Genomic DNA, 12982 nt, shown 5'->3' with positions numbered 1-12982 from the left:
GTGGGCCTGGAGCTCGTTACTCTTGCGATGGTGAAGTTTATGTATTTCTGTTGGTTCACGGCATTTCAGTGATGGATGTTATATTAACGGTAGATATACCGCTGGATTTGCAGATCATTTGAAATTGATAGATGGAACGGTCCCAGCACTTAAAGATGCTGGACATGAACAAGTGAAACTAAGTCATATGTCTGTCTTTTGTGCATAATGTAAACAGCACAAACTTTTAGTTAATTAATAGTTATGCAGGGATAATGAGATGAGGTAGGCTATTGTGTGCTTGTGATTTAGTTCCTCCCCCCGCACACCCCCAGGACATCATATTTTTCCGAAAATAATCGTACAGCTATAAATATCTTTTATAAATGTGATCAAACCAAATACTTTTTGAAGATATGAAGTATGCAGTACAACTCTATAGGTACCTAAGATTAATATTAGATTAACAGAAAGTGCGTGTGATGTGGCAGCTTTAACCATTAAACTATGCCTACACTAGAAAGCTAACTAGCCATGGAGAAAATTACTAAAAACCTTAACCAGGCACTTTGCTATACAAAGCACCTAAAGACATCTGCCAGATTATCAATTAGGAAATGTATCTTTAAAATTGCAAAAACAATCATGTATTCTTTTTCCATATAAAAAATATTAATAAAATAAAATAATCTACAGCACAGGAATTAATATTAGAGGAATGGGTCAGTCGGGAGGAATTGAATAACCTAATGTACTAAATGAAAGCATGTAAAGCAATGTAAATCATTTAAAAAAAGAGCCTTTAAGGTTATTTTTATGTGACTTTCTCACACGCAAGTTTAAAAAATAGTAGCCAGTAAATTACAGCCTTTTTTTTCATATTCACAAAACTTCAATGGCTCCCAGATAATTGTATACATTAAAATTATTGTATGAATATGTAAGTTTCATACAAAATGGCATTTGTAACAAAAAAGCTGAGAAAACTTTATTTTTGTCCAAAACTTCTTCCTGACTGGATTTAGAATAATGCTTAAAAACAGATGGTTCACTTGTGGATCACTTTTTGGATCCATAGATTATATAGTGTTTCAGAAGATGCAGAACTGTGCCCCCCCCCTGCATATAACAGTGAAAACATGTAACGCTGAACTCTTAAATGTAGAGCAAACGTCTCAAAAAGGACAGAAAATCTCAAAGGCAGGGAAGGAGTTAATAAGTAGCATGTAAACATATAAAAACTATAAGATTGGTTGTTTTTTATACTTTAATGTAATTGCTCTTCCATTTTTAAACTGCAAACAGTTTCCAGAATAATCTGGAACATGAATTAATATTGAACACAGTAAGGATGCCTTGGGGCCACCTATCTTTAATGTTATAGAGGTGACAATATTCTGTCCTTCCACTGTCTCTTTCCTTCCACGTGAAACTGGACAGTGTGCATGAGTGTGTATGTGTGTGTGCCCTTCGGTGTTAACGGGAGTTCCCCTCTCACTTCTTCCATCTCCCTGTGCTGGGAGGAGATGTTAATGGCTCTCTGGATGTGTTAATTAGCTAGAACACTGGTTAATGAGGAAGGGTGAAATAGAGAAGGAACGAGAGAGAGTCTGTCTGAATGTTTGCGTGAGTGTATGTACGTGTGCATGAGCAGAAGGGCGTGTGTGTATTCAAGTGGCACATTGGAGCGGTGGGAGGATTACTCTGTGGGTCATCGCACTCTGAAGGCAATAATGAAGGTCATATGAGGGCATGCATAACCACAGAGCTAGAAAGAAGGGAAACAGTAAGTTTAGAATTAAATCACAGTGTCAACTAGAGGCGTGGAGGTGTCTGTTGCTTTGTTTTAAAATCAAAAAAAATAATGATATGGATGCACAAACATTTATCGACCATATCGGTATCGGCCGATAAATGGTCATTTTTAATGTTATCGGTATCGGCCAATAATACAATTTAGGCCGATATGTTATAGCCGATAAATAATAAATAATTTTTTCTAGTTAAACTTCTTCAGCTACACGCTGCTCACAGTTAAAATACAGCACAGTACTGTCTATCTGTCGTGATCCTTCACTTAGTGCTATTAGCAAAACATTGTTGAAGTTGGTACAGGATATAGATACAGTATTTATGAATGTGTAAATTGAGACCTGTAAGACATGTGGCTATTAAGATTTTTTTTGTGGTTGCCCTGGAAGAACATCTATAATTTGTTTAAAAATAAAGAATATACCAGAAAAGTTTGGAGGTTAAAGAATCGCTAGGTAAATGATTTTAAGGGTAAAGAATGGAACTAATGGTGACCTTGTTTTCTGCAGTTTATGTTTTCAAATAAAAGCAGTTGTTCACTTTTTGGCTTATGTCTCTAATTTTATATTAATATTTAGATAATGTATATCGGACAATATATCGGTTATCGGCTTGCAATGTTAAAGACGTATCGGTTATCGTTATCAGCCTAAATTGACATATTGGTGCATCCCTAATATTAACGACTGTTTTCACATAATGCAGATGTATGTTTGCCTTCCGCTAAAAAGGTTGTATGTATCTTAATAAAGAATTGAATTCGAATTCCCTCTCTTTAGACAACCTCTGTATCTATGTTCTGACATTATAGGTTATATAGGTATTGCCAAACACACAACCTCTGCAAGACAGTGAAAGAGTGAAATAAGAAAGAATAAAGCGAGTGATAGAAAAAAGTGTGTGTGAGAGATAGAGGGAGAGAGAGACGTACGGGTGTGAGCGCATAAGGGAGAGAGAGTGAGTGAGCCTTTATTCTGAGTGGAATAGCTAATGAGGGCCCTGCGGAGCCTAGCTTTGCTGTGCGCGGTCGTAATGAACAGTGGCAGCCTGGCACGCCGCGCCCATGAGCTTTATTATTCACACGCATACATCAGAATACGGCAGAGAAATTATGCAAATACTGTCGAGAGAGAGAGAGAAAGCAGGAGCAAGAGAGGGAGATGATGGAGAGAAGCTGAAGGGTGGGGGGATTATTGGGGGAGAGAACTGCAGAGTCTTTACAGCAGGTTGGAATTTGTTTTTTAATACTGATATAAAAAGAGGCTCTGCTTCAGAAAGAAGTTCTGTTTCAGAGAAGGCTGATTTAATATGTATAGCTGCCACGCGTATATACTTATGCAAGTATTTGTGCTTCTCCTTCACAGGAAAGGTGTGGGGCGATGGCGCTGTATAGAAAATCCATTAAAATGTGTTTGAGATGCAGATATCCTTTGTGTTTCTGTGTAGGTGAGTGTATGTGCATGTATTTGCATAGAGGCAGAACTAATTTATGTGAGCTTACTTTGAATTAGTGACCACTGCATATATGTTAGTGATGTGCATCTCCATACTGAGGACAATGGGATACGCATCTCGATGCTTAGCCAACAATACGATACATTGAAGAAACATGTGAAGCAGCTACCGATGCAACTCGATATGATTCATCCCTGTTACGATGCAGTGCGATTCGATTTGATACAACACAATCCGATTCAATGCAATAGGATGCAATGAAAAAAAATATGATTCCATGCAACTCAATATGGTACCCCTGCTGAAAAAAACAATAGAACTTTGCCCTTAAGGAGCCGGGGCGGGGAAGGTTACTTTAAAAATGTATTTCCCTACAGATTACAAAATACATGGCCTTTAAAGTAATTTGTTATGTATTTCATTAGATTACACAAGTTCTGTAATTTTTCCGAAATACTTTAGCATACTTTGGAATACTAATAAGCTACGTTACACAAAGGGACCACCAAACATAGGACTTGATTTTCCTCTGCATATTATTTCAGTTTTCCACAATATATCTTAAAGCAAAAAAGCACACAATCTAAGAAAAAGAAAAGGAAAAAATGCTGATGCTCAAGAAGGAAACCATGCATTAAAGGGGGCATGAATTAAAATCACAATTTTAACCCGAGCTTTTGTTATTTAAAAGGGACTCGTATTCACGCGAACATCATGAAAGTGTCAGAACTGAAAACGCCCTTATTACTGAGATTACATCTGTTATTGATACCAGGCCCAGCGAGTGCCAGGTTCTGGAATGCTCCTATCTATGACGACATTGATAGGTTGAACACCACCTCTACAGAAAATATCAACGGCTACTTCTCTAACCCTGCCCTGCCCTCTAGAACTGAAGTACCACAAGTCGGGCGGCACCAGATAGAGCAAGCAAGCAATAAACAAACATGCCGTTAAAGATAGGTAAATATTGTGCCATCCTGGTTGTGGAAGAATAGTCCCTTCATATGAATTTGTGGAGAGTTTAAAATTAAAAAGCAGTGCTGTGCCTTCAATATTGGATCCGATAGGAATGGCGCAGCAATCTTATATGAGTAAAACATTTTTGTACTTTGTGTCACTATGCTTTGTTAGAGATCGCTTGATGTGCGCTGAGCACTATTCACACGAGATTAGGTTTACCTGGGGACCTCTAATCATTTGTATTAATTGCAGAGTTTGTCTCTGATCTTAAACCAGTGTGAATCGGGATCTCTGTGATTTGGCGGGTACAAATATACATTTTCAAGGTTTTATCCACCGTTTTTTTATTTATCATGGAAATCTCGTAACATTTTAGACCCGCGTTCGCGGTGATCTTTTGTCACGGGTCTCCAATGCTGACAGGTACAGTCATATATAATCAAACGCAATACAAGTATAGGCTTCAATATTATATACAAACTATATGCAAAGCCTTGCTATCACATCCAGGAAATAAGTAAGTTAATTTGCGTCACATGAAATACTGATGTGGGGAGGTCATTTATAAATCACGGGAGGTCTCCAGATAATACTAATGCCATGCGAAAACTGTGAATGGAGCTAATGTGTAACCTAATGTTACGTCTCTAACCAATTCACTGAAGGTTCCATCTAAGTTTACTATGCAAACAGCTATCCAATCAAAACGGTGGGCGTTTACTTGTAAAGTCTTCAATGTGTCACGCCCATTAAAACTGAGCGTTTGGAGAGCTGGCCTCAAAACCTGAGTAGAAAATAGCCTATTACTTATTGATTTTGATGTTTTTGGATGTAAAAATAATGCGAACGACATAAGTAGACCCCATACAACAGTATAAACCAATAAACAAGCTCAGTTCATCAGACCTTTAAGAGCTGGGGTGTGTTAACTTATTGAATTGGAGGCTACATTGTACTTATTTTGTCTTCTGGGAAACATGTGGTTATACATGTGAAGGACAGAAATAAATTAAAAAATATTATCTATAAAAAAATATAAAATCTTTACACATCATCCTGTTTAAACATTTTCACACCCTTCCCTGAATGCATTGTGTTTCATGGAAACTTCTTTCCATCACTAAATAAAAAAATAAATAGGTAATTTGTTCAAAATTGCAAGATTTAAACTCACCGTTGCAAGTTATGCTTTCCTGTAGCTCAGTGGTAAGAGCAAGGTTGTGGGTTTGATCCCAGGGGATTGCAAATACCTATGTAAAAATGTATAGGATAAAGCAATGTAAGTCGCTTTGGATAAAAGCGTCTGTCAAATGCATAAATGTAAATTAAAATGAAATCAGGATTGCTGAAAATTCTCAATTGCCAGATCTCGCAATTTTTTATAGTGAGTTTATTTCATGCAATTCAACTTTACTCAGAACTCAACTCGCGTTAGTCCGTAACAAAGTGTTTTACAATGAAAATATACTAATAGGCTGCGAATCTGAAGCGCCAGCGAAGTTTTAATGGTTGGAATGGCCCCACTTTTTTACCAAAGCTTTCGCGCATAGCCGGTCTTAATCTCTCTCCCAGGTTCATGAAGCAATCGTCGGTGAAATGCGCTAGGCAAACTTGAACATACGGATTGTCTTTTTCTGGAACAGTGTGGTAAACAAAATGAAACCATTCGTTTTTAGTTGTCTCATCTTTTGGCAGGGCAAACACAGAGGCTTTCTTTTCGCAACGAAACCAACAGCGTCTCCGCGACATGGCTACGGCGGTGACGATACAATGAGATTAACAAGTACGCCCACCTCACTTGCATTAAGATTTAGGCAGTCTTAGTCAAATCATGTTACAATGACGTCAAAATGACGTACAAAATGACGTACATTCACCGGGGTGTGGTAACAAATGGCATTTCATGCAGGTCTGGGCTTGCATTCCCTTTTAGATAAAATGCATCTTTTGTTTCGACACTTTAATTTGAGCAATTGTACGTGTCTAATACATGCATGGGCAATTTATAACACACCAAAGACACAGAAAAACACGTATTCACGCCATATGACACCTTTAACAAATGTTTAGCAATGGCCTGGCAACCACTCACAACAGTTTAACATTATTGTGGGAGAGGCCTATTCATGCATCTTATTTAAGTGCATCTTATTTTGCACAATGTATCAATGAGCTGTTGGGAACAGTTGGAAATGTTTGTCCTTCCAAAGGATTGGAGGTCATAAACTCCTGCTTACGTTCCTGAGACCACTCTCCTCCTTCAGACTGGCCTTATATGGACTGACTGGGTCTGCTTCTACTTTACACCTCTTGCACACACTTTACTCCTTTTTCTCTTTCCATTTAATGTACTTAAATTTATCCTTGGTAGTTTTAAATGAGATATTTTTTACTTTGCTGACTGCATTTTTTTCTACTGCAGGACATTTTACAGTTATGTATTGATGTATTGAAATTTGCTCTGACCGTTTTTCAATTCATAATGAAATATATTTTGAGCTTTTATTTTAAAATGTAGAATTGTTTTAAACCATCTTAATGGGAAAATTACAAGCAAGTTAAACTGCATCTAAATAGTATCTGAAGCATATTTTAATGAACTATTGAAGAAAGTGGACTGTGCTACCTTAAGCACTTTTGTACCAGCATGGGAACACTACGGAAAGCCTGTTATACCAAAGGTCAGAGTGGGAAAGCCCATTTGCTCATGGAAAAAAACAACGAAAACCATTTCCGGGAATTTAGTAATCCTTACATGGTTTCAAGTTAGGACTTTTCTTGTGAATATTTTACATGAATTTGTCTCAAGGCAGTTTGATTATTAGCAAGGTTTGGATTTTTAACAGGGATGTAGAGATCCTGTTAATGTTTGCTGCTTCAGTGTTAGGATGAATGTTTTTAAAGCGGTTTGGATCTTTTGTTAGGAATATCCTTTATAATCAAGATCTTAGATATTCATTATTAATCAATCAAAGAGTATTCTTTTAGAATATTCCTATGCTCATCCTGGTCAGTCACAGAAGTCAATTTTTTAGATATATTTTCTATTCAGTCATATTCCATTTCATATATTCATTATCACTACATAGAAAATTCTTCTGAGAACGGTGATTATTTTATTCAATGATTAAATTTGCATATGCCCCTGAAAGCCATGTTAAGGCAAGCTTTAATGTTTTTAGTCTAACCGCAAAAATAATAAAGCTTATAAAACAGAGCTTATAAAAAGCAATATTGTGGTACTGTGAGTAAATAACATGAACCTCTGTTTTCACGGCTCCTTTATATGCTTTGAAGCTTCTCTTTTATGTGTGTTTTGCATTATATGGGTTGGGTGCGACTGAACTCATGTTGAACTGAGGGAGGCCAGAGACTGTCTAGAAGCAAACAACGTTCTTATACTGTCAGGGTGAAGGACGGCAAACCTCTCAGTCCGTTTGAAATCTTCATGTAGCGATTGCTCATGAATAAATAATCCCAATACAGCATCTCATGCAAATCCATGCAAATGAGGACTTGGGGCCATAGAGTTCTCTGTGTGTTTGTGTGTGAAGATGAGAGTAAAGGAGTGGGTGTGTTTGTGTACATGTATGCAGGAGGCTTTTTCAAAGTCTGTCTCAATGACAAAACCATTGATATCCAAGCTGAATGACTGCAGTTACAAGGGTATTGACATGCCTCCCCCAAAAAAGAAGTGTTATGTGTCATGGTTATGGTGCTGTATGTTGTATGCATGACACAAATCCTTTAGGGTTTTATGAAAGGTATGGTAACAGATTTGTAAGAAGTAGCGGCTATGGAATATCCTCTACCTTTCCATGATATTATCTAGAGTTCAAATGCAAACTCAGACAACTTTTTGTTTAAATTAGCATATTTCATCAGGCTCCAACATATTTTCAGCAATACTAAATATTTTAGACCGGGCAGAGTGGGTTTCGAAGCAAAATTATATAAGTAATGTATGTCTGTGCTCAACATGGTGTGGGAGCTCAACATCGTAATCTCATTTTTGACAGAGGTAGCTTTTAGGGTTTTTTGCATCTGAACTCTAATATTATTATCTTTGTTTTATTCTATGAAGTAATGACGACAATCGTCTCAAATTATCTAGTACCAAACAATGCCATGTTGTAGATCTTGAATACTTCCAAACAGGGCTGGACCAAAATATTGGATTATTTGAATATTTGTTTGGTGGGTTGATATTCGATTTTCAATTATGAGATTTAAACACCTGACATCCCTCACAAAGAGTTTGTATAAATTGCATAAATTGGTGTTTGATTTATGCATATTAAGACTAAGGAATATGCAAAATAAAGAAACTGAAAGAATTTAGTTTATTTAACTTAAAAATGCAATTTTGGTGTATTTATTTGTTTAAATTCTGTCTACTTAAATATTTAATTTATCCTTTTGATGAAATTAAGTCACACTTGCTAAGATTAGGTAAGAACTTTAACTTAACAGTAATCAAAATTTGAAAGTTCTACTTACTGAAACCAAGGACCTCTAAATCTCAAAAAACAAAAGGAAGGTGGTGCAATTCACTACTATTGTAGCTCTGCGACATCCAGCGACACGGGCAACAGTTACAGTTGGCGATAGGAAGTGGCCATCTCCAGTGACTTGACAAGTTCAGAGTCGCTGAGAGACAGAATCGCGCCAACTCCTTTGACTCCAATAGAACAGTTTTTCACAACAATGGCGGTTCATGGAGCCTCTCATTAGTTCCTGGAAGTTACAAGTAATGCATGGAGCCGCGGCTAAACAGACCAACTGAAGTCAAGGGGTCATATAGGTAGGCTAAAACAAACATTATTGTGTGTAGATGATGTAATACAGTGTGTTTATGTGGTTTACGGTAAAAAAAAACACATAAGTTTTCACATACCCTGCATTACTGTTATTCCTCTGTGCCCCGCCTTTCTGACAAAGCTCATCGTTGTGAAAAGTGCTGGGTGCTCGGATTGACCAGTTACACAGTGAGTTGTGATTGGTTGAATATCTCAAGCATGTGGCGGAAATGTAACGGCTCTTACCATAGTAGGAACATCAGCCTTTAAAGGATATTGACAGCGGATATTGTCACTTACGCTTGAATAGTCAGCTGCAAATTAAATTTCTTTAATAATGAAAACGTACTTGCAGCCTGTGAGTGAGAAGCGGCAGACTGTCCTTACAAAGTTGGATTTGCCCAACTTTTAGAAACAGCCTTCGCGCAAAACCAGTTGTTAATGTGCTGCAAACACTCAGATTTGTGGTGTTTTGGAACAGTGTTGTAAATAAAACTAGACCTCTGTTTTCTAATTGTGTCCTCATTCGGAAGACCCAACAAAGTAGTTTTTATTTAGTAATAAAACACTCAGTGGCAGCAACAACTACACTACAGCGGGAATAGCCTTCTTTCTTTGCGTACACATTTTGGGCGGTGTTCTTCAACGCTTCTTACGAACTGATGTAGAAATGTAAGGATGAGCCTCCACTTTTAAATAAAAACATCTCCTTCGGTTTGAGACTTCAGTTTTTGCCATTTTTCTTGTTTAATATATGCATGAACAACTTGTTAAACACCAAACAGGAAAACACGAAATTGCGTCATATAACTCCTTTAACCCATTTAAGTCATTTAATGAATAAAATAATAAAATAATAAAGAATTTAAAGAAAAAACATAACTTCTGGAACTATCTGAAGGCTCCATTAATCACGTGTCTAGGTATAAAATTTTCCTACCGATTAATAGACGTTTAAAAAAACGGTAGTACTGTTGACACCGGGGGTGGGGGTTTGGTCTGTGATGCGGCCGTGTGCAAGGCGCATATTACTTGTTGTTTTGAATTAGCGGCATGTCAGTAATCACTGCACACACTGTGCAAAAATATAAATAAGAAATAAATGAGAAAGGCGTTCAAAACGAAAAATGTTTGAGTTAAATAAATACTTTTCTTATTTTTTTATAAACATAAACGTTTTTCGTTTCATATTCCTTTCTCATTCGTTTAGCAAATAAGTTTATTTATGTTAAAAAACTGTCAAAGCACCGGCTTTATAATAAAGGGAAATTCAAACTTAACTTGGTCTTGGTGACAGTGCTTACATATTCTACTGCTTGTTCTTTGACAGCAAATATCCTCCACCATCTTCTTGAAAGTCATCACTACACTCTCAGCACATAATGAATAAAATCAAACTTCTGCTGCTAACGTTTGCAGCGACACTCGTTTCGCATACGCTTATTACAGCAGACAATATAGTCTTATATAATTAAGGCAATATATATATATATATATATATAAAATCATCAAAATCAAAACTAGATGCTGCATCCAAGCTCTCCAGGCACATAGACGCGTCCACCATCTTGGAACGGTCCACAGACGTCACTCACAGTTTGCTAGAATGGCACAATTTTTAATTCCCGAAAATTTGGAAACTATTTTGTTGTTGTCAGGTGTTTTTGTTGGAAATATAATGTTTGAATTTACACAACAACAAATATGTTTTCATAATCATACACAGTCAGCTTGTTCTTGATCTTCTTATATGATGAATACCTGAAAACTTGATCAAAATGAACCATCAAACAATAAAAAAATTCAACCACATAATTTATCCATGCCACTGTGCATGCTGGGAACATAAGCACCAGCACCACAATATGGACAACAACACACTATTACAGTAAATATACAAAATAAAGAACTGGGTATGAAGTTAATCAGCTTTTCCACAGTTTATCACAAGGCTGGGTGGTATGAAGGCGTATACAACAACAAATGGAATAAAATGTTGAAAATCATAGTAGGTTATAAGTGGACATGGTTTACTCATATGCAGATCTTCTGCATAGAAAGAAAGAGTTCAACAATAAACAAATCCAGAGCCGGAGGAGGAGCTTACTATCAAAAATGTGTGTCAGTTATGGTGTTGATGTAGTCATGGTTTACACATAACTAATAGTTTATGTTAATTTTTAGTGTTCTGTTTATGTATATATTTAGTTATTGTTTAATGTTTTGTATGTCCTGTGCATATAACCAAATTATCTAAAGTTTTAACTTACTTTAACCAAGTTGACTACTTATCACAATTTTTTTACAAATCTTCTTGTTAGTGTTTAGTGTTGTTGTATGTATTTCTTGCTGCAATGGTTCAGTATAGAGCTTTGTGTGTGTGTTGCTGTGGATGTGGCCTCTGCCTGGATCAGGCCTGTGTCTGATGCTGTCTTGCTGTTGAACATAGACAGTGAGCAGAGTAATTAGCCTTCTGGCCAGTGTGTGTGCGTGTGTGTGTGTGTGTGTACACCAGAGGAAGTGCTATAGAGAAGCACTAAAATATTTTCATTTCACACACACACTCCCTCTCTGCTTCGGTCTTTCACTCTTTCCCTGAAGCTGCATGTTTAACATGAGCTGAAGCCCATTTTACATGATGTCTGCCTCTCATACAGACATGCGAAGGCTTCCACACATCAGCCAGTCAAGCGTGCGTGTGTGTGTGTGTGTGTGTGTGTGTGTGTATGGAAGCAGAAGTGTGAGTGATTGTGGCAGCAGCAGTCTTATTATCCCTCTGTCCACTGTCCTTTCATCCAATACTTGTTCCACTGATACACACAACCACTCTCTCTCCCTCTCTGTCTCTATCTCTCTCTTGTGTCGGTTTTCAGATTCATATAAAGGGTTCTACAGTATAAATAAGGTAATAATAGAAAGAACATTGCAAAAAGACAATTTTTAACCACAAACCACTCAAAGTACCCATAAAGCCGCCATTTAAAATTCCTCATTTTATTGATGGTATTACTGTTGCTCAGATACCGTGGGGTCCAGGACTATTGGAAATGTGAAATTTTAAATGAGGATGCTCATATTAAGGCAAAAGCGGAACATGTGAGATTCTACAAAATGCAAATTCATGTTAGTTTAAATTTGTAACAATTTAACTTGTTAGAATGATAATATAATTTGTCATGTGAAATGTTAGTAATATAATTTCAATAGTGGTCTCAAAATATTGGACCTCGCTCACTGTGTGTTTACCTAAACTATATTTCTTACACAAAAAGCCATTCATAATTTCTTAAGCAGGTCCAAATATAGAAAGTTACATTGTATTTCAAAGAGGTTTGCTGTTCCCAATGTTAAAGTCTTTGTTTGGGGTTGTAGCTGTGAGGATCCTTGTCGTGCACCCCCATCTTTCAAAAGACCGTCCCTGAATCAATGATTATATGTCTGCTGAATCGATCCAGAAATCCTGGATGGAGGAACCACTGTCAGACCCTCCAGTGTCAGACAATCTCTCTCTCTCGTCCCCCACATCCCTCACCTCATAAATTAGATAGAAAGCATTGGGTTTTCAGCCCCCATCACTCACGCACAACAGGCACGCTCACACATACATATTTCTAATCGTCATTACCAGTAGATTCCACTTACACCAGTGCATGGCCTCCATTGGAGACACTGGCTACAAGTGCCAGACAGCCTAACTGAATGTGTTTATATATTTGTGTGTGTTCACATGCATATGTGTAAACGCTCTTGTGCCCCCACCTGCTACCAATTCACTCAGCCAAAGAGTACGAGAGTGAGACAGACACAGAAAAAAGAGGGTCTGTTCCCCTGCCTGGGTCATAGGGTCCTGTGGAAGGACAGCCGTCCTCTCTCATTCATATTCATTCATTCACCCTTTTCCCCGTCCCCATCAGCTGCCATCTCTCCTGCAACACCCCCAACAACAACCAAGAACCCGACCACCCCCACCCTGA

This window comes from Triplophysa dalaica, chromosome 4, assembly GCF_015846415.1.
Source record: "Triplophysa dalaica isolate WHDGS20190420 chromosome 4, ASM1584641v1, whole genome shotgun sequence".
Taxonomy (NCBI): domain Eukaryota; kingdom Metazoa; phylum Chordata; class Actinopteri; order Cypriniformes; family Nemacheilidae; genus Triplophysa; species Triplophysa dalaica.
Note: the sequence above shows the minus strand (reverse complement) of the source record.